This window comes from Ochotona curzoniae, unplaced genomic scaffold (assembly GCF_017591425.1).
Source record: "Ochotona curzoniae isolate NIBS_2020 unplaced genomic scaffold, NIBS_Ocur_1.0 contig_430, whole genome shotgun sequence".
NCBI lineage: Eukaryota > Metazoa > Chordata > Mammalia > Lagomorpha > Ochotonidae > Ochotona > Ochotona curzoniae.
This window is the reverse complement of record NW_024466219.1, coordinates 27,914,849-27,937,845: the sequence shown is the minus strand read 5'-3', so window position 1 is coordinate 27,937,845 and position 22,997 is coordinate 27,914,849.

Here is a 22,997-nt window from a genome sequence, read left to right as displayed (position 1 = left end):
AATGGAAGGGATTTTGAAGGGACTTTGGTTTAAGAATTTTGAAAGAAAGAGACTAGACCACTAGTCATTGTCAATGGAGTTGACTAGAAGGTGCACAAAGCCTAAGAATCTGAATTTTCACCAACTCCAATCCTTTGTGTAATTTCTACCATGTTCCTTCACTTCTTTGGCTCTCTTTTCTTGCCTGCATACATGGATAACTGGATGATGTTCCTTTTTGCCATACTCATGTTCACACTAGTGGTAGAGAAGAGAGGGTGAGGATGGGTGGGAAACAACTCCTAGACAGTGAGCAGAGCAAAGAAACTGGAGGCTTGGGGAGTCAGAGGAAGCACATTGATGACTACCCAGAGAAGAGATGGGCTTATGGCAGACTCTACCCTGAAAAGAAATCAAAGTTAAATGAGGGAAGGTTGTGAGAACACTATCAAAAGTGCACAGTTTCAAAATAGAATCATTTGTCCTATCATGAAGTTGTTAACTTTCTCCCTCAAGTGATAAAGGCATGATAAATCTTGTATCAGACACTTCAGGCCTACAAAGGTGTAGGACCAACCAAAGTGAATGGAACAGGGAGCCCTGATTTGAGGACCCCATCTTTGGGTCCTACACATTATCCCCTTTTTAAAAATATTTTTTTTGAAAGCTGAGTGAGACAGATGCAGAGAGAGAGGAGAGGAGAGAGAGAGAGAGACATCTTACACTCCCTAAGTGGCCCTAATGGCCAGAGGTGGGCCTGTCTGAAATTAGGAGCCAAGAACTTCTTTAGGTCTCCCATATGGATGCATGCGCCCAAGGTCTCTGCTTTCTCAGGACATTAGCAGGGAGCAGGATTGGTAGAGGAGTAGCTGGGAATCCACCCAGCACACAAACAGAGTGCCATTCCAGTGCAATAGGCAATAGCTTTGCCTGCTACAACACCACACAGTCCCCCACGTCTATCCATCCCTTTGGCCATAGAGTTGTCCTTTTTAAACTCCATGACTTGGTCAGTTGGAGACTTGCTACTAGTTGTTGTCACATATTCAAGCATTTGAATCAGTTACTGTTATATATAATTATCCAAATTTCAGACTAGATTTTAGTGAAAGAGTAGCAATGGGGAGCAGATTTTCATTTTTGTTTGCTGTCATTGAGTGACATGACATCTAATGGGCAGTGACCAGGAGAGAGAACAGAAAGGTGCTGATTTTTCACACTGGGTAATTCTCTGACACTCAAATGTTCCAAGAGATGAAAGAATTGTACTCAGTCCTGCTGTGTGTGCCTGTGTGGCTCTCCTTGAAAGATCTTGAGTAGATAAAGGATGAGAGTGCTCAGGCTTAGATTGTTAAACTCTGGAGACAGCTTGGGGCTTAATTTCATGAACTTCGTAGGTCTCAGAATCTTCAAATCCAAAGACTTTGGTGGACACGTGTGGCAGCAGAAGTCCTGGACTTTTCACCCTGTCCTGATTGATCCTCTTATTTGTTGTCTTCTCTGAGGAAGGTCAACTCACTAGCCCTGCATTTCCTTCTCTGTACAACGAGGGTGTGTAGTTTCTCCCACAGTTGTGAAGTTAAGAGGGGAAGAATCTCATGTAAGTCTTATATGTTTGTAAAGTACTGTCAATACTTACTCATCTCAAGTTCTATTCCAATCAGCAAAGAAATGTCATCAATATTGTCTAGCTTTAGTGTTGGGATAGTGTAGGCTAGTGGAGTAGAATAGATTAACCCAAACACTTGCACCTCACACATTAGGGCAATTAGAGTTTATTAGCATTATTACTTTGTGGTGGAGTGACTAAGGGAGATGGGGTTGGTAGGCGTAGCCTCCAGGTGACTGTACTGAGAGAGGGACGTGGGTCCCTGAGGGAGGTTGGAGATCATTCCTGATGAACAGTTCATATAGGAATAACAACTGCTGCTCACAGGGTGATCCTCTGTCTATCCCTCTCCAGCTTGTCCCAGACTGACCACATAGGCAGTAGGCCTGTGCACTAAAGACACTGACTTCTTTTTCTGAAAGTAAAATTTATGCCAGGCATAAGCTGGGTGTGTCATACAGATTTTGAGGGTGATTGTTGCTATTTTCCTAGAAAGTTATTTTTTTCTTGCCAGTATATTAGAAGTCTTTTAAAAGTTCAAGGAAAATGTGTATTATGAAGACCTACGAGTAGGTTTCAAGACTTTATAGTTTAATTTTTATTTTCCAAGGACTTTTTGTAGTACCCTCATGCATAATTCCTATCTTTAATATAAATATTAGTTTGTTGCTATCAGGGTCTAATTTTGTCAGCGTCAACTCTTTCATGAGTTACAAAGGCAATGAGTGGGAAGCCAAGCAAGGGTTGCTTCCCTATGTGTCTGTGATCCCATCTTGCTTCCTAATGAGGAATCCTGCCTCTTTTTCTCACCTATAGCCTTTGGCAAACATTTAATTCTGCATCTGTCCAATTGAATTCCTTTCTATACAGCCATGTGTGGTCTCATGGCAAGTTTTAGAGTCAAGATAACATAATCATAACTTATCAGAAAAGTTAGTCCACAATTAATTAAATGACGTTTTTCAAGGTTATGCAGCTAATAAGTGGAAGAATGGACTGTGTTGGGTTGATGGTAGTTGTGTCCTGGTAGTGTGTGTGGAGGGGAGGGTACAGGTGGCTGGCTGTGTGTGCAGCTGTACCACAGGGGTTTAGGAGGAGGCTTAGCTAGGATGTTAGAACTAGGGCAGGTGTTTGGCAGAGCTTTAGTATGTGTGCATCAGAGTGCCTGGTTTTGAGCCTCCCCTCTGCTTCTTTAATAATACGAATCCCAGGTGGTGGCTCAAGTACAGGGGTCCCTAGCCCCGAGTGAGGGAAAGCTGAAGGCAATTCTTGGGTTCTGCCTTTGTCCTGGCCTATCCCCAGTTGTTGTGGGTATGTGGAAAATAAACAGCAGAGTGGAGCTTTCTGTTTTCCTGTCTTCCCTCCTTATTTACATACATAAATAAACAAGTAGTTAATGTTTTTGTGAAGATGTCGAATTTGGGGCATTTAAGATTGACTCTTGGTGGCTCTGAGTATGTACTCCCTCTGTCACTGCCTCAGGGTCCTCAGATGTGGATGAGGATAAAAACAGAATTTATTTCACACACATAAAATGCCTAAAACAGAATGTGGTACATATTAAAAGCTTCTTATTTTCTTAACCATTTTCCTCATCTGAGCATCTTTAAGTTTTTATTTGATCTCTATCAAAATGTTGCTTTTGGCATTTCAAATTATAATGGATTCAGGTGGGTTGGAAATTCCAATGATTGGTACTGGCAGTTAGTTTTTGTTCAGTTAGGTGTGGGGTTTTTTTGTTTGTTTTTGTTTTTTAGTATTTTTAGTATGGTGTATGTGTGTGTGTGTGTGTGTGTGCACGTGCGCGCACATGCAGTTAGTTGGGATTCCTGTATTCAATGCCAGAATACTTGGGTTCAAGTCCTGCTTCTGCTTCCAATTCTAACTTCCTGCTAACACATACTCTGCCAGGCAGCTGCTCAAGTGTGTGGATTCCTGCCACTCATTTGGGATACCCTGAGAGTGCATCCGTGTCCAGGCTTGGGCCCGGCTAGCTCCAGCTATTATGAGTATTTGGGCAGTAAACCAGAAGATGAAAGTTATCTCTCTGCCTTGTTGCCTTTCAAATAAAAAGGAAAATAAATGAAAATGTAAAAAGAAATGCCTGGTTTGATCATTTCTCCTTTCCCTCCTGTTTCTTCTCTCTTGATCTTTTAGCAGCAGTGATGCAGTTTTTGAGGTTTATTTTCATGTGTCTGCTCACTGATTTTCTTTGTGCAAATACACATCTATCATTTATTCCTCTGGCCTACAAGTGTTCACATAAACAGTAGTACATGCCGTACCTCACTTTGTCTTCCTTGATTTTTAAATTATTTTTTTATGTATGTAGCAATTATTTGTACCTTTCTTTTCTTTTTAGATTTCATTATACAACAGCACTGTGTTCCATTATACAGATGGAATGTAATTTAACCAGTGCCCTATCTGATGGGCAGTAGGCTACTTCCAATCTCTTGCTGTGACAAACAATAACACAATGAATGACTTTGCACATAGGTCACATAAGTGGAGCTAGACAATGAATTGCCTGTATGTCATTATACAAAGATATACTTATTTCTAATCATGATAGGTGCCATTAACCATATTGCCTTTTGTAAGATTATAATAATTCACATTTTTATCAGCAAGAAACAGGACAAGAGTGGCTCTGCCATAGCCTGACTGATACAGGGACAATTATATTAAAAGAAGTTAAAAGACAGAGAGACATTTTTGATAGTGAGTTTTCTTTAAAATATATTGAAATACTCACTTATTCGTTTTAGTCATTAATGAATGTTTTAAAGTTCTTTAATACACAACTCTTACATATTTCCTATAAAATTTTATCAGTTTTTATTGCTGTATATATGAGGTGTTGATTATTTCCTCTATGGAAGCCACTGATTTTGGCATATTATTGCCATCTGTAACCTCATTGCACTCATACGTAATGCTTCTTCAGCTGATTCTCTTGAAGTTTGTATGTATAGTTGGCAAATAGCGATAATTTCACTCTCATCTTCCAATTGTTTACTTATGCTTTTCTGTTAGCTAGGACTATATTACCAGATTAAAGTGTAGTGGTAAAATAGAATCCTTTTTATTCCAGTGTCAGAGGTAATACATCTACAATGTTTCATTAAGTCTAGTGTTTGCTATTGGGCTTAATACATGAGGGAATTTCAAAAAAGTTCACAGGAAAATGGAATTGAAAGTTAATGCACTTAAAATTTTTATTAATATAAAGAACATAGAAGTCATATATTCCATAGAGTAAGCTCTAAGAAGATAACTATACCTCCCTCCCTCAATACCCCTCCTTTCTTCCTTTTTTAATTTACCTAAAAAACACAATTTCGGTCTACTCCATAATCACATGTTCAATGCAACATTAACCACAATATTCAGCAAATAAAAAGATAAAGGTGACAGTTTCACATTATAAACAAGGCCTAAAATCAGCAATTTAGATAATGTACTTTTTAAAGATTTGTTTATTTTTATTGGATATTCATATTTAAATAGTGAAGGCAAGACAGAGAGGAAGATTTTCCATCCACTAGTTCACTCCCCTAGTGGCCACAATAGCCAGGGCTGAGCTGATCCAAAGCCAGGAGCCAGAGGTGTCTTCCTAGTCTCCTGCACAGGTAGAGGGTCCCAAGGCTTTGGGCAACAGCTTTCCCACGCCACAAGCAGGGGGTTAGAAAGGAAGTGGAGCAGCTAGGATATTAATTAGTAGCCATATGGGATCCTAGGTGTGGAAGGCAAGGACTTCAGCCATTAGACTACTGCGCTGGGCCCGATAACGTACTTTTAACATACTCTTTCACTTGCATACATACAGATGTGCTCACATACATACACACGTGTATGTGCAGTGATTATGTCAATTGGACTGAGTTGAGGGCTGTCTGGATGATTGGGAAGCATGGTTTCTGGGTGCACACGACTGAGAGGGTGTTTGCAGAGAGGGTTGAGAAGATATGGTCATGGAAGGTAGCATCACCTGATTGGCTGGAAAAGGTCAGAGGCATCCTGAGTTCTATGCTGCCTGGGGCAGTGCACCCATTTCCTCATGCCATCTTTGGATTAACAGCCCCCTCCCAAACACGCTCTCAGATCTCTGGACTTGGATGAAGAAATACACTTGCCTTTTGTGCAAGGGCTTTCCTGGTTCAAGGGCTTCTGAATTTGGACTGCGTGACACTAGAGAGTGCTCTGGTTCTCAAGCTTCTGATTGGCCTACCGTGGGACCTTTCCGCCTCAAGAAGGGTGTGAGACATTCCCACAAGTGCTCTTTCTGATCATACTGGTTTGTCTCTTTGGTGAGCCAAGACTCACATACACATGCGAACACACACCAAGACATGGATTTTCAGACATACATGTGGTTGTATGCAGTATATGCCTTTTCTATCCCTAATAGAACATTTATTTATTAATAACACTTATTTATTCAATAATTCCATTGACAGTAAATATATTTTCTACGTGTGGTCAGTTTATTTTTCTTGAAGTTTATGATTAGGATATATTTTATTGATATTTTCAATGCACTGTGCTGTCCTAGAATGAGTTAACTTCCTGGAATACATCCCACTTGGTCATGAAATATGATACACTTTAACATGCCATCAATTTTTGTTATGAATTTTTTGAGGGATTTTGCATCTAAATTAATGGCTAGCTACCCTTTTTGTGTATTTTTTTTATTCTTGCTATCAATGTTGTGTTCAATTCTTACAATGGATTTGGAATGTTTCAAATGTGTTTACATGGAATTGAGCAGAAAATCTTTTATGAATCTGTTTTCTTCAGGTCTTGTAGTTATTTCCCTCATATGAATTTTGTATTTATGAACCACCACTTGTTTTTTTTTTTTATTTTCTTGCTTAAGCAATCTACCAACATCTAATTTTTGTCTTTAGCTTTTGATCTAACATTAGAGCTTATTTATTGATCTGCTCTTTTTTGGCTTTCTTACAAATGCATTAATTTCTACTTTTGCTGTTACTGTATCTTTCTCTTATTTCTCTCTTGAGGATATTTTGTTTGTTCTTTTTCTGGAGATCTACCATCTACCTACCTCTCCTCTCTTCTCCTCTCCTCTCTTCTCCCCTCCCCTCCTCTCCTCTCCTCTCGCCTCCCCTCCCCTCCCATCTCCTCCCCTCCCCTCTTCTCCTCTCCTCTGCTCTCCTCTCCTCTCCTCTCCTCTCCTCTCCTCTCCTCGTGTTTCCTCTCTCCTCTCCTTTCCTCCCCTCTCTTCTCTTCCCTCCTTTCCTTTCCTTCTCCTACCTCCCTCTCCCTCCCACCATCTCCCTCCCTTTCCCCCTCCTTTCTCTCTCTCCCTCATTGCTCTCTCTCTTTCCCTTCTCTCTCCCTCCCTCCCTCCTTCTCTCTTTTTCATATGTACTTAAGTGTACTTTGTGAGGACTCAAAGTATAAATACACTAAATCAACAGGCACAGCATATTACACACATCCAGTGTCTATTTTCTGTTTTTATTCTCCTTAGCATCGTCCCCCAGTACCTTTCATGGTAGTAGGCACATAGTATATTCCTGAGAATTATGTAGATCGATGGATTCAGAATTCACAGACCCCTTCTTCCTGCCCTTCTCCCTTGTAGTACAAATGGTATTAGTAGGCCCATGGGCATTCGCAATCCTGTAGTCAGAATGATTCCCTCCCCAGCCAGGAATCCTGAAGATTGACTGGCTGATTTCTCAACAGAAAAATATTTTGATAAACTGTTTGAGTTGGCACCAGTGCTTGTAAAGCCCTTGCCCAAGGGCATGGCTTTAGGTCCATTCGCAGATTTGTACAAGCATAACAGTGTGTGTTTGTGTTTTTGGAAGAGTCTGGTGCTCATTAGACAGCTTGTGTTTTTCATTCTCTGACTGCCCCTGAAAGGCAACAGTTAGAAGGACCCCAGGGATCCAAGGAGAAATTGGAATGCTGATTCTCTTATCAAGGAACTTTAGCTCCTGTCAGTGAAGAAGAGGGCCAAATTGTGTGTGGCCTATAATCTTTGCTATTCTAAATATTTTAAGTTTATGTAATATATGTGTGTATGGAAAGTAGAATTAAAATTTAAGTTAATTTGGATGCCCAAATTTTTGAAATCCATGCATAGGTTTTTTTTTATATATAGTGCACCATTTTGTGAAATTTTGGAAGACCCGCACTCCCCCAAAACCCATGGATTTCAAATATTTTTGTGCCAAAATAATTATTTTTAAAATTTCATTTTACACAAAGTTTGTGAGAAGGAATCACGTATGTATTTATGACTACCTGAATGAAGAAACTGCACTAATTTTTAGTATGTAATCCAATGAGGTTTTGACCATTCTATTCAGTTATGCTAGCATTGTGAGAATCTCAGAATGAAACATTTCTATTATCTCAAGTAAATCGCTTTCACACTTAATAATCATTATAATTCCTCATAGCTCAGAAAACCATTGAGATTACTCCTATCATGTTGGCTTTGTTCCAATCTTCTTTCACTTAACATGATGATTTCAAAATTTATCCATGTTGTACCCCTTAGTATTTCCATCCTCTTTCTATTGACAAGCAGCAGGACATTATATGATATACCAATGGACACATATTTGAAATCTTCACATTTCTTTTAGATATTATAAATAAAGTTGCTATATGTGCACAAGAATCTTTTGGTGTAAACACTTAAGATCTACTTTCTCAGTAAATTTCAAGAAGACCATACCTTATTCTCAGTTATGGTTACTCTTTTTTTTTTTTTAGATTTATTTATTTTTATCGGAAAGTCAGATATACATAGAGAAGGAGAGACAGAGAGGAATATCTGTCCACTGATTCACTCCCCAAGTGGTAATAATGGTTGTAACTGAGCCGAAAACAGGAGCCTGGAGCTCCCTCCGAGTCTCCCATGCAGGTGCATGGTGCCAAGGCCTTGGACCATCATCAGCTGTTTCCCCAGGCCACAAACAGGGATCTGGATGGCAAGCTGGGCCACCAGGACATGAACTGGTGGCCATATTGGATCCTAGCGCTTGCAATGTAAGGACTTCAGTCACTAGGCTACCATGCCAGGCTCACATTGTGACATTTCAATACATGCATACAATGAGCACTGATCAAAGGATAACCAATGCTTTTCTTTGATATTATTTCATGATTAGAGGCTTAATCTTTATTTAGTTCATATAATAAATACTATGTTACATGTTATAATCACATTTCTAAGGTTTAACGTTTTTATGGCTTCCACGTCTGAGGCAAAGTATGTGGTATTTGTCTCCCTGTGCCTATCCTATTTCATTTGGCATGATGTCCTCCAGATGCATCCACTTTGTTGAAATGAATTATTTTAATTCTTTTTGATGATTGAATAATATTCCACTATGTGTAGATGGAGCACATTTTTTGTTACTCATTCATCTAATGATGAATACTTTGTATGATATCCATTGTGAGAAATGCTGAAACAAATGTTGTGGCACAGGGTTTATTTGTTTGCTTGTTTGTTTTGACAACAAAAATGATTTCATGTCTCTTAGATTTATCCCCAGTGGAAGGATTTCTGAATCACATGTCACTCTTTTTTCTAGTTTTTAAAGTAACCTTTCCTACAGGTCTACACATCCCATCACAAGCAATTTACTCTCCTAACCTAAACACCTCCCAATGGCTCCACCTCCTTAAGCCATCACACATTGGGATTTTAAGAAATGAATTTTGGCACATACATTCTGTCCATAGCTCTTTCTGCAAAGGAGCTGAGAAGTAGCTTCCAGCATAGAACAACTAGTTCCAATCATGTCTCAACCTTGGATTTCCTTTTACAAAACTCAGAAACATCCTCTAAGACTGTCAACTTTGTCTCAGATTTGTCTTGTTGTCTGCTGCCTTGTCAATCAATACTTCCTCACAACTGAAACCAATGCTGCGCCAAGTGCCTGACTTCTGAAGCAATTTGGATAATAAGAGTGACAATAATGATAGTAACAATCCCTGAGGTCACTAATATGGAGATCTTCACACTCAAGCACAGTTGTCTCACTCTGTCTAAATGGGGAGAGCCAATTCCCAGAGCCCTTTATACTGTTTGCGATGGTCTCTAGGTTAAACATGCTGCTGGAATGACCAGGAGAAAATAGCTCCTAGTTCAATGGAATATAGACAATCTTGTTAGACTTTTGAAGTATTTAGTTCCTCAACACTGGTGATTTTCTTAATAAAGAAAAGGGCTGGATAACAAGGATATATAGATCCGGAGTTGATTTTTAGCTGCTGTATGGCAGACTGCTTCTTCATGAGGCATCCTGAAGCTGATGTCTTGGTATTTAATCTGGATACACTAAGACTGAGACTTTAGGCATGTCCAAATCCATTCCCCAGATCTTACCCCACCCTTTTGGGGATTTTGCTAAACTTGTGACCTTTTGTGGCTTAAGACAGGGGTAGGTCTGACTATAAACCAGGCTCGTGTGCCTAAAGCTCCACAATCATCAAAGTCTGCTAGCAAGGCAGACAGGCGCAAGAGAGAGCTGATGAAAATATCACAGTACAGTTTCAATTAGTCAGGCAGCCTGGTCAACAAGAAAGATGCCTACAGATTTTAATTGGCCCCAGGGGAGAAGAACAGAATGTTCTAAGATGTCCTTGTTCACCCTGATATTGCATTATCTGGGCCACAGGGCAGCTGCAATCTTTTCCCCAGGGCTTAGGATGTCTGCCTAGAAATAAACCTCAAATTCAGCATTAACCTTTTTACCACCATGTTCCTTCAAAACAGATATTCTTCAGTGGCCTTAGTGCTAGAGATACAAAATCTGTCCCATTTCTAATTAGGTCAATCTTATTCCTAGAGTACTAATCCCAGAAGGCATGAGCACTCCAGGAGGAGCAATTTCATCCATGCAGAGTGAAATTTGGGTCTGTGTTCTCATGTGAATGCCACCCATATACCCAGAACTATGGACCTTTGCATCTCTGTGAGTTGGAGTGTACATCACTGAAATGGGAACATCTATGCCTTCTCATGAAATAATTTCCTTTGCAGTCAAAACAAAGAAAAAAAATCCATGGCACCGATCCTGACTGTTCAAGGAGCTGCAAGGTCTCACATTCAAGTCACCAAATCTGATTCTAAGAGATCCCCTCTACATACCTTTAAGATGTATGAAATTCACAGGTTAGGCAAGAAAGGTCTTTCAAAAGTTCACAGAAAATGCATCTTAAGATGACATGGATTGTAAACTTGGACAACAAAATATACTTACATTTTAGTTCCGTTATCCACCGACTGTTTGAGTTGCTGTCCTATTAATTAAGATGCTCGTGGTTTTGTTTTGACAAATCCCTAAGTCCCAAAGGCCTATTTCTCACTTTCAAAACATTCTGATACAGGTCAGTTTGTTTTGCTGGATGGCTGCATTTCAGCAGTGTGGAGAGTCTGGGCTGCTTCTATCTTGCAACTTTGCTCTCTTGGGGTTCTTCGCTTGCAGCCAGAGAAGCTGGGGAGAGCATGCATTGACCTCACCCTTTCTTCACTGCCTAGCACAGGAAATGCCACACATTACTTCATTCAGACTCAAGCTCTGACCCAGAGTTTGTCACATGATCCCACTGTAAATTCAAGAGACACTTATGGAATATCTAGGGGATGCTTGTGTTTATGGAATATACTCAGATTCCATGAATATTACTATTTGTCTTTATTATGTCCAACCAGGAAGTGATTTAGAATGAAGAAATATTCACTCTATTAAGTAGGTTTAAACAGAGAAATAAGATGCAGATCTAGTCCAAGAAATTCAATGAGGATGAATAAATTTGCAAGAAAGTAAATGTCTATGAAATTGTTTTTGAAGTCTAAAGAAGTGAATGGAAAGAGAGAAGCCAGAACTAACCAGTACTATGAGAATCTGGCAGGGCTCCACACTGAAACTGACCTGTGAACCCTTAGGTTCTTGACGGTCAGGTAAGAGCTTACCAGTCTGTGTTGGGGTAGATGGTCTCCACAGGAGAGGAAAAGGAGCATAGGGTCAGGCTCCCTTTGTTTTCGGGCTGCAGTCAACAAGGAGACTATTAGACCTTGCATCTGGCCTCTGCTTCATAAACAAGAAGGAAGCTGGTGCTGAGGCCTCCATTTCACAGCATGCTGAATGAATGAAAAACTTAAAAAGATTCAAAAGAGAAAGTAGATGCAATAAAGACTTTAGAAGCTGAGTAAAAGAAAGAGCCTCACGAATTATTCCTGCCAGGATGGCTTTGATAAAATTTGGGTGGCATCCATAGGCCCCATCTGCTGTCATATTCAATTATTTTCACACAAACACTCTGATGGTAATGATAGCTATCGTTGCAGTGGGTCCCTCAAACTCATTCTTTATTCCCCCAGTACCTCAGAAAGCTGAAATTTTCGTTAAAAAATGTTGGGGTCTAAGCTCAAAACATTACTTCCAGCAAATGACATTACACACAATAGACTGTTGTGGATGAAATAGCCCTTCAGGGATTGCAATGTCTACTTTTTGATGTGCAGCCTTTAGGGGAGGTCCTTGGACAGCGTTTGTTGCATTGGTATAAGATTTAAAAGATTGCAGATCAGTCCTCCTAATTCATGAAATGAATTGATTAAAAAATAAAGACCAGTAAGGAGGAGAGTGTGGGGGGAAATGGACAATTGTTTACATTCTTAGGAGAAAACACAAATTGTGGCAATTTTCACTGCTGACAGATTTGTAATGCCTACTTTGTAACCTAGCAATCCCACTTTCAGGAATCTTTGAACTGTGCACAAAAGCCAAAGATACACACTCAGTGTATTCATTGACAAATTGTAGGAGATGGCAGGGAAGTGAAATATGCAAATAATTGACTTCAAACTAAAATTATGCAATCATGTATGCCTATTATCAATGAGATAAATATGATGTAGTAAATGGAGGGATGTCCATGATAAACTGCTTGGCAAAAATTCTAAGTGTGTGTATGTGTATTTATAACTTATATATGAATATGTGTGTCTGCAATATCAGGGATAATTTCTTGGGAAAAGCTTGGGGTTGAAAGACACTTTAAATTTTTGCTTTATATGTGTCTTTATCCAAAAGCAAAACTATTATCTTGCTCTGCTCTGTATATCTACCAATCGTCACCCACAATCAGGGCAAAGCAAGCCTCTACCATTATCAAGTCGTCCGTTCACACCCACCCCCTCAAATAAAAGAGATCTGATGTCAGTTCCTGTAAGTTTCTAATTCCTTGCAAAACAGCTTGTTTCTGACCTTTGTCTTGACTGATAGCAGCATATACCTTTATGTATGTGCTACTCATTTGTGATAACTGCTTTTATTCCAAAATCAATAGAACCTGTACAATTGTGTATCGGGGTCCCTCGTCCCACGAGCAAGACCCCGATACTGTAAAGATTCTTAAAAAAGTTTATTGGTCAAGACTTCAAGCGTTGTGGCAAAGTGAAAGCAGTTACAGCACTTGTAAGATTTATTACAGTAAAGCAAAAGCAGCCTAGTGCTAGCTAGCAATAGCCTTGAAGTGATAGCTCTAGCTCTAGCTCTAGCCTTGAAGTGCGCCTGGGAGAATCTCTCATTAACTATTTTTCACCCAGACTTTTTACATTACACAAACAAATCCATACACAGTTCCTCACATCATGTGGTAAGCACACCAATCATGACTTAGGTCACGTAGCTTCCCTGCGTGCTCGGCCCAATCCTCAGTAACTTCCCAAAACCTGTTTACCACCTTTGTGCCACGAAGCAATGGTCAACAAGCGCCATCTTTGAGGCGCGGCTCCGCTCTCCACAATTGTGTCTTTTTTATTTTTAAGATTTATTAATTTTTGTTTTAAAGGCAGATTTTACAAAGAGAGAAGGAAAGTGAGAGGGGTCTTCATTTCGCAGCCACAAAAGCCAGAACTGAACTGATCTGAACCCAAGAGCCAGTAGTTTCCTTGGGTTCTTTCCTGCTAGTACTGGGGCCTGTGGGTTTGAATCATCCTCCACTGTTTTCCCCAAAGGTAAGGAGGGAGCTGGGTCAGAAGTGAGGCAGCTGGGACATGAACCAATGTCTGTAAGGGATGCTAGCACTGTACGTGGAGAATTAGCTGCTATGCCACCATGCCAGCTTCCGGTTGTGTCTTTTCTGAAGCACATTAGTGTTTTTTATTTGTTACATATTTCTACTAAAGCAGTAGTTCTCAACTGTGCTTGCACATTGGAATCATGTGGGGAGTTTAATAAGATAGCAATGTGTGGATCCTACCTCCAGGTTCCTGATTTAATTGGTCCACAGTATAGGCAAGACAACAAAAAATTTAAAAACTTTTGCCAGGAAGTTCTAATACTCAGCCAGCACTGAGGGCCACTCTTCTACGATTCAAACTTACTTGAGAAACTCCATTGCATGTAAATTACCTTTATTTTCTGAGAACTTTTTGTCTCCAAACTTTCTTTTTCTTACTTTTTTTCTCAATCATTTATGACAGTCATGTGTTTTATGATTATAGATGATGTTTGACTGATCAAAGAGTTATATTTGATGAACACCATAAATTGAAAATATCCTAAGTTAAAAATGTCTTGACTGGGACTTGTATTTGGCTTATCTGTTTAGGCACCAACATTCTGTGCCAGAGTGACTGGGTTATAACACCCCTCTGGTTCCTGCCTCCAGCTTCCTGCCAGTGCACTTCCTGCAAGGCCGTGGTTATGGCTCAGGTAATCGGGTTCCTCACAATTGTGTTGGAAACTGAGCTGGGTTAATAGTTGCTGGTTTTGTACGCTCTGGGGCATGGTGAGCATTTAGGGAGTGAACCTACAGATGAGGACATTCTCTTAAATAATTACATTTTTTAATTATAAAATATATTGACTACATCTCACCTGCCAACCGTCGGGGCTCAGTGTTGCAGTGCTGGGTGTATGCTCTTGAGATGGCACAGCTGACTGGGAGCCAATGCCCAGTATCACCAGAGACCATGGGCCCTGCAGTGTATTGCTAACATGGGGAAAGATAAAAACTCCAACATTTCAAAATTCAACGTTCAGTTTCTATTGAATGAATATCACTTTTAACCATGGTAAAATAAAATTAAATTAAACCATCATGAGTCAGGAATCAATTGCATAGAAAAGAGATAAAGAAAAAATATATATGGCCAGAAGAGAGTGTTAACTTGATTTTTAAAAGTTCAGATTTTCCCCACACCATGTGTTGATGGAAATGATCGCAGCTTTTCCATTTTGCAAGTGAGAAAATGAAGGCATTAGGGGGATGCCTGGAACACCCCAAACTCAGCAGCTTCCACCCAGTAGCATGGCCTTCCATTTTTGTGGAGATAATAGTAAATTATCTTTGCAGAGGCCCTAAACTCTGCATTTCAAATCACTGTCAGCACTGCTGGGCCAAGATCTGACCGTTAAAGAAACTTCCTACCAACCCAATTTAGGAAGTTGGGGGGAAGACAAAAAATTTCATGGAAATAATCCCCAGTCAAGTACAACAAGATGACAAGATTCAGCCTTTCGGTCATACCACAATCGCTTTCCAACTCTGCCCACCTCTTCCCTTCCCTTCTTCATCTGGGTTCCCTAGTGGGCAGTACTGATCACATACCGCAGGAGCCCTTAAAATGTGTCTGTGTGGCTTATGGTATGGTTAACATTAACTTGCAGCACGTATGGCCACACAGCATAATTGGATCTGTACCTGCCCATGCAAGTCAGAGCACAGCCCACCCTCCCTGAACATCATTTTGTAACAGTGGCCATTTATTTGCTCATAATTTGTAAAGACAGATTTTAAAAGAAATTGGTTGAGAACCACTATGTACAGTATGAAGTCAGAATATTCCACAAGGCATTGTCAGTTGAGCTGCTTTCCATTTTTGTGCTTTTATTGCCACCCTAACAACATGTTTAGCCCACAGCAAAAGGTCATCATTTCCTCTCATGCTGTTCCCACTGTATCATGTGCTGGTTACCAGTCCCTTGACCCAGATTCTGCCCATCTTTCAGGACCCAGTGAATGCTTGTTGTCTCTGAAATCTTTGACTGTTCTACCACTCAAGCCTCAACTCCCTCATGAAATGAATCACTCTCTCCCAGTTTGAGATTTTGTCTCAGTGCATCACCTTTGCCAATTCAGGATTAATAAGAGACAGTATAACATGGATGCTGAGTTCCAGGGGATCTAGAGTGGTTGAGAAGCCCAGAGAAGGGGCCACTGTAGCAAGACTGGACATAGAGGGTCTTTTGAGAAGTAAGTCTGAAGACAGAATAGCATATGCAAGATCATTTTTTAGATGAACCTCTGTGACAGAAATTAGCCTGGAGGCTGTGGAGAGGCGGGAAGGACTCCCACACCACAGGACAAGCATGTGATGGATGTCAGAGCAGCCAATGCACCCTGAGTCTATAATGTTCCTTGCAGTCAAAGATCTGAGAGGTGTGTTTCCAGCTGGCACAGATGGTGAGGCATTAAGCGGGATACCAGTGAAGTCATTCTGTGAGTAATTAAGCATTCTATGGGCAGCCAGTATTTTAATTGTAAACCTCGAGGAACCATGATACAGGGGAGGTCAGGAGAATATCTGACTTAAGAAGGCCTTCAGATGGAAAGCAATCAATTTAACTGCAGATGAAATCGAGTAAGAGATGCTTAGCAAAATAAGTGCTTTAATTTTTGTATTCAAAAGCGCTTTTAAAAGTGGTGAGGGTACAATGGTTAGTATGCCACTTACAACTCCTGCATCCCATGTCGGAGTGCTTAGGTTCAAATCCTGGTTGGACTTCTGATTCCAATCTCCTGCTAATGCACACACTTTGAAGGCAGAAAATTAAGGTGTGGAGCTCATAGCACCTGTGTGGGAGACCCCTGCTGGAGCTCCCAGCTCCTAGCTTTAGCCTGGTTCAGCTCCTGGACTTTGGGGCCACTTGGGGAGTAATCCAGTGGATGGGAGCTTTCTCATCGTCTCTTTCAAAATCAAAACAAAACTTTCAAACATGGATTGAGGTTTTGGCTTTAGTGACTGGTAAAGCTGGCCATACTCCTTTTCCTTGCAGTGTTTGAGAACAACCAAGCAGGCCTTATTGAGTAAGGACTGAATGCTTGTTTGAACTGAGTAGGGTGCCATGAGAAGTCAGAAAGGTGAGTGCTTATGAGGAGTAGCTATCTCTGTTAGACCATGAGAAGGCACTTACCATTGACAGAAATATTGATGAGCAGAAATATTTAGTAATAGCTGTAAAATTTGGAGAGTGCTTGTCTAGATACAAGAAATAGAATCTTACCTTTCTCTAGGAAAGCAGTCTGAACCCACCATTCTATGACCATAAAATGGCAGAAATAATATAAGGGTGACATCAGTGAAGCAGGAGGATTGGATACCTACAATGAGAGATGTTTTCATCAGGTAGCTGAGTATGACTGGGTAGAGTGTTCTTTGGATTTGGGAAAGCCGCATCTGTTTCTCACTCAAACTTCTAGGATAAGCTCATACTTCTGTCTGAGTTTCTGAGCTGTTAACCTGAGCTTTACTCACACCTTCCTTCATGCTTCCCAGGTAAGGGATAGTTTCAGTGTTCTGCCACCCCCAGATGAGTCGAATTGACACCTCTGACCACCCCCCCACTCCAGACTCGGATCCCTTTCCAGGCAAAGGAAAGCTTGGGATGAGTCATCCAGTGATAAATGCTGTAGTCACTCTAGGGAGCTGTCCTCAGCTGCCCCAGCTGGAGGGAAATCAAGTGAGTAACCCTACCAGTATCACGTGCTGTTGGAATGCTCTTGACTTGTGTCTGAGCCAAGTTCACGGCCATGAGCAAGGTTGCTCATGACACACACTCTGACTCTTGCTGGAGTGGGTCTGAAGGACTGTCTAGGGGGGTCTCACAGATTTAACAGCTGAACTTGGAGAAGGAAAGCTTGTAACACAGTGGATGGACAACTGATGCAAACGTGATGACCGAGTCCCTAGAGAGGAAAGTAGTAGGAGAAACTGTGCCTCCCCGCACCCATCCACAACAACTCCCATTTATGCCTTTCCACAGATTTCCTTTCCTTCCTTAGCAGGGTTCCTCTGACCAATTTGGTGATGCCTGGAGCTTGCTCATCCAGCGCAGGGAGAAAAGAGGGAGGAAATGATTATCTGCACTATCCAGGATGGTACCAAGGCTAAATGCTGCTGTCGGAGTCTGAGATTGGGATGTGGGACTCCACCACCCAAACCCTTGGAGATGGTCACAGAGGCTATGGTGCGGAGGAGCTGCACAGCTGACAGAGCACCATGCCCTGGATATCCTCACCCTAAGGGGAGTTTAGTTCAGAGTACTTGTATTTCTAATACTAAGGTTTGGGTATCTCTTCTGAACTTCAGAACCTGCCTTCACCTTGATCTTTTATGTTTTTAATTTGAATCTTAGCTGTGTTCTTGACTCTTCTGAATTCTCGTATTTTCTTCTTCTCTCCCTCCTCTTCCTCCCAGGTTGAGGTTTCTCCTCAACCTCCTAGCCTTCCTTGTCCCTCTCCTCCTCCTGTCTTGTTTTCCTTCATCTTTGCCCTACCCTCTTGCTAGGTATCTGTCTCATTTCCTCAACCAGTCCTTTTAAAAATAAAACTATTTATTTCTATTGGAAAAGCAGATACAAGGAGACAGTGGGGCAAGAGAAATCTTCCATTCACTGGTTCACTCCCCAAATGGCCACCATGGCCAAAGCTGAGCTGATTTAAAGCCAGGGGCTAGGAATTTTCTCTGGATCTGTTGTATGGGTACAGAAGACCAAGACCTTGAGCTATCTTCAGCTGTTTTCCCAGGCCACAAGCAAGGAGCCGTATTAAATGTGGAACAGCTAGTTCATGAACTAGCACCCATATAAGATGCCTGCACTGATAGGTGGAAGATTAGCCTATGTAGTCCCCATGCTAGTCCCAAGTGTCCTATCATCAGGATCATTAGCAGAGTACTGAGTGGTCTGCTTGTTCTCCTTGTGTCCCTGTGTCTGCTCCCTTCTAGTGCACTGCTCTGTTCCTGGTCTGTTCATAGGGTAGGCAAATACTAGCAAGCAGTAGAAGGTGCCGGGGTTTACAGCCTTAGTGACTTGGGTTGTAGCAATATGCAAATAATTGCTTCCAAGTGTAAGACATAATAGTGTCAACCATAAAGGCCAATGCTGTCCCAGTCTTAGAGATAGGTACGCTATTAACAATCAGTAGCTTCTGAGTTTAAGAATAATGAAAAGTTAGGATCACTTGTAGGTATGTAAACTTTTACTTCTTTTTTTTAATTGCATTTTATTTTATGACATTGTTTCATAGACTCTGAGGTCTCCCCAACCCCTCCCCGTACCCTCTCCCCATGCTGGATTACTCCACCTTATTGTTTATTTCTCAAAAATACTCATTATTGAGAAGGCAAAGTTAGAAAGAGAATCCTGCATCTATTGGCTCACTCTGCAATTTATACCAGGGTTGGGCCAAGCTGATGCCAGGAGCTTCATTCATAACTCCAACATGAATAGGAAAGGTGCAAGTACTTGAGTCATCTTCTTCTGCCTTTGAAAATACATACTGGGGGACCAGATTGAAAGTTGAGTAGCTTAAACACAAATTCGTGCCCATATGGGATGCTAGCTTTGCAGGCAGTGATTTAATCTGCCATGCCACTACACTGGCCCACTTTCTTTCTTGATTTAATGTTTTATTCATAATTTTTATGGGTAAGACCCCTTTGTTATTCTGAACAGCAGTCCTGTGATAGATTTGGGGATATTCTGCTTATTTTATAGATGGACAAATAGTGTATTAGAGAGTTAATTGAGGGTTATGCAGATTCGTGTAGGTAGAATATGACTTACAGCCTAATACTTCTAATCCTTTGTCACCCAGAGCCTTTTTTATAAATAAGATTAGCTACATGAAAGTTTATAGACCACATACAAGGCTACCTTAAAAAGTTAATGGAAGGGGCCCGGCGCCATGGCACAGTGGTTAAGGTCCTCGCCTTGCACACCCGGGATCCCATGTGAGCTCTAGTTCATGTCTCAGATACTCCACTTCCCATCCAGCTCCCTGCCTGTGGCTTGGGAAAGCAGTCGAGGATGCCCCAAGGCTTTGGACGGAAGATCTTCCTCTCTGTCTCTCCTCTCTGTGTATCTGCCTTTCCAATAAAAATAAAATAAATCTTAAAAAAAAGTTAATGGAAAAGAGAATTAAAACAGTTTATTTTGGCACAGAAATCTTTATACAAATTTTTCATGATGTATACTTTCCATTTGAAAGTGTGATTTTGAGGGAGAATCAAGATGGTGGAATAAGGTAATGACATGATTAAACAGATGGAGAAACATTAGCCAGTGTGAAGCAGAGAGGGCACATTCTAAGAAATAGGACCGAATGACAGTGAAGGGACTCCTGAAGACTGACAGTCATGGGAAAACAGCGAAGAAAACAGAGTGGTGTTGTAGTGACTGATACCATAGCAGCATTCAGTGAACAGCGATTTGAACTGCACTGGCAGCCAGAACTTCACCAGCAACAAGGTGGGAAGTGGTATTCACTGGGAGCTCAGGAGGTAAACCCAAAAAACTTCCCATCCTGCTGGTCTGTCTGATTTGACCAGGAGTAGAGACAGAGCACCAGGTTCCAGATGGACAGTGTGGGGATAGGGTAAATTTCACAGGCCAGTCAGCCCGCTAGATTTGAATTGGGCGCCATTTTGCTAGACAGACAAAAGCTATGGGACAGGATTGTACATGCACAGAGCTGGAAGTGAACTCATTTCTGGCTCAGTGAACTGCAGTGATGTGGCCTTCTACAGGTTCCACCCAAGACAGGTCTGAGTAGCCCTGCAACCTGACGGTCAGCAGATCAAGAATTCTAGTGGTGGCACATCAGGTGCAATTTTGTACAGTGGGGCAAAAGCTTTAAGACTGCAGGGAAAACAGTGAACTGTGCATGTGCTAAGCCGGGAAAGAACCCACTGAGCTCAGTATATTGCACTCGTCCCACAGGGAAAATAATGCTGACTTTGGCATGGAACGAGTCAAAATGGATCCAGGTGGGTCTCAGACTTAATGGCCAACAGATTTCGGCAAGATCAGCACCACCAATAAACTAGCTATATAGGACACCTGGTGTTTCCCTAATCCTTAAAGCAGCTTAAACAAGAAGTGGGAGAAAGGTTGTATAGATAATGGTGCATCCTCAGCACAGCATCACAGGAGCTGGGGCTATGGAGACCATGGTGAAAGTCTAACATAAGAACCCAAATTTGGAACTGCTGGAGGGAGTGGCACAAGTGACTGCAAACAATGAGCTGGTTACCAATCACAATAAGTAAAATCAAATTGTAGACCAGTGGGTGACACCGCTTAGAAACCTACCCCAAGGAGAAGAATCTGCTAACCAGAAGTGACCAAGAGCAAACCAAAAGACAAAGGTGCAATAAATATTACTGAAGACTCTCTTGCAAAGGAGCAAAAGCCTTTGCCCAAACTCGGAGTTAGCTGAGAAAGACATTGAGAAAATGGGGGATAAAGAATTCAAAACATTTTTATAAAGCTTCTTATCAACAATGAGAAGCACGTAATACAAGAGTTCAAGGAATTTAAAAAATATGTCACACAGGAAATGAATCAAATGAAAGCTGACATAAATTAAGAATACAGAAATTAAGAATACAGAATTGAGAATACAGTGGAGAAAATTAAAAGTACAGTAAAGAGTCTCCAAAATAGAATGAAGGAAACAGAAGAAAGAATCTCAGAACTGCAAGATATTTCCTGTCACCAGGGAGAAACAAACAAACAAAAAGCTGGAAGCAGAGATGGATCAAGCTGAAAAAAAGTATTCAAGTACTGAAAGAAACTATTAAAAGGCTAAACATAAGAGTTATGGGAGTCCCAGAGGTGCAGAAAGAGAAGCTGAGTTTGCAAATGGATTTAATGAAATAATAAGGCAAAATTTCCCTAATTTAGAGAAATAATTGGGAAACGACATCCAAGAGGGGCACAAAATTCCTAACAGGGTTGATGAAAAGTGATCTTCACCACAACACATGATAATCAAGCTCCCTTCAATCAAACATAAGGAAAAGATAATTAATGTGCACATGAAAAAAAATCAATTGACATATAAAGGAATGCCAGTAGCATTCACGGTATACCGCTCACTAGAAACTCTACAGGCCAAAAGAGAATGGAGTGACATATTCCAGATTCTAAAAGAAAAAAATTGTCGGCCTAGGATAACATATCCAGCAAAGCTTTCCTTAGTCTTTGAAAATGAAATAATATTCTTTCACAATAAAGAAAGTTTAAAAGAATATGCCTCTTCCAAACCTGCCCTAGAAATGATAATTAAAGATGATCTCTTGACAGGGAAGAGGAATAACACCCACCAAAATCAAAGGCAAATGCAAAGAACATCCCAGTAAAATAAAAATAGAAGACTAAATCAATGAACAACCCATTGCTAAAATGATAGAATCAAATTACTACCCATTCATATTATATATACTACCCATTCATATTATATATATATATATGAATATAACTGGCTTAAACTCATCAATCAAACATCATAGATTAATAGGTTGGATTAAAAGAACAAAACCCATCCATTTGTTGCCTACAGGAGACATATCTCACCAACAAAGATCAGCAGAAACTATATCTCATGGATCTTGATTTTTTGTTAGTTTCATCTCTTCAATACTCTTTCTCATTAAATTATTCACTGAATTATAGTAGCAGCATTTTCTTCAAGAAGGTTCTTGGTTTTCTTTTACATTTCTTTAGCAACACATTAATCATCCAGTAGCATGTTATTTAACTTCAAGGCATTGTAAATTCTTTTTTTCTCCTCCTGTCGTTGATTGTGTATTGCGCCTTTTCATATAAGGGGATGCATAATAACTGTGTAATGGAGACTATCATATCCAGATGTGAGGATACAATGCAGTATGAATCTCCACTTCCAAATCAAAAATGAACTCCCAATGAAACTATTAACTATATCTTGACAATAGGATGCTGGGCTCTGCCATTGTCCATGCCTGCAATGATGGACATATGGCTGTTTACAAAGAACTATACTATAGTAATAATACGGGAACTCAGTTGGGTGGGGAGGGGACTTAGGGAGGTGGCAAGGGAAATCCCAGGGCCTATAGAACTATGATAACAATAATTAAAAGAAAGAAGTTTAAAAAAAGATAGAGTAGAACATTAGAATAAAGAATTGTGAATTTGTAAAAAGTAAGTATGTTTTTGAAAGTCATATAGTGTGTCTGGGTTTTCAGTAGCTCAACCCTCCCTGGCAAATCATTTCACTTTGAATCTCAACTTGAGGAAATAAAAGGATGAGCCTAAATTATTTTCTTTTTTTAAAAAAAAGATTTATT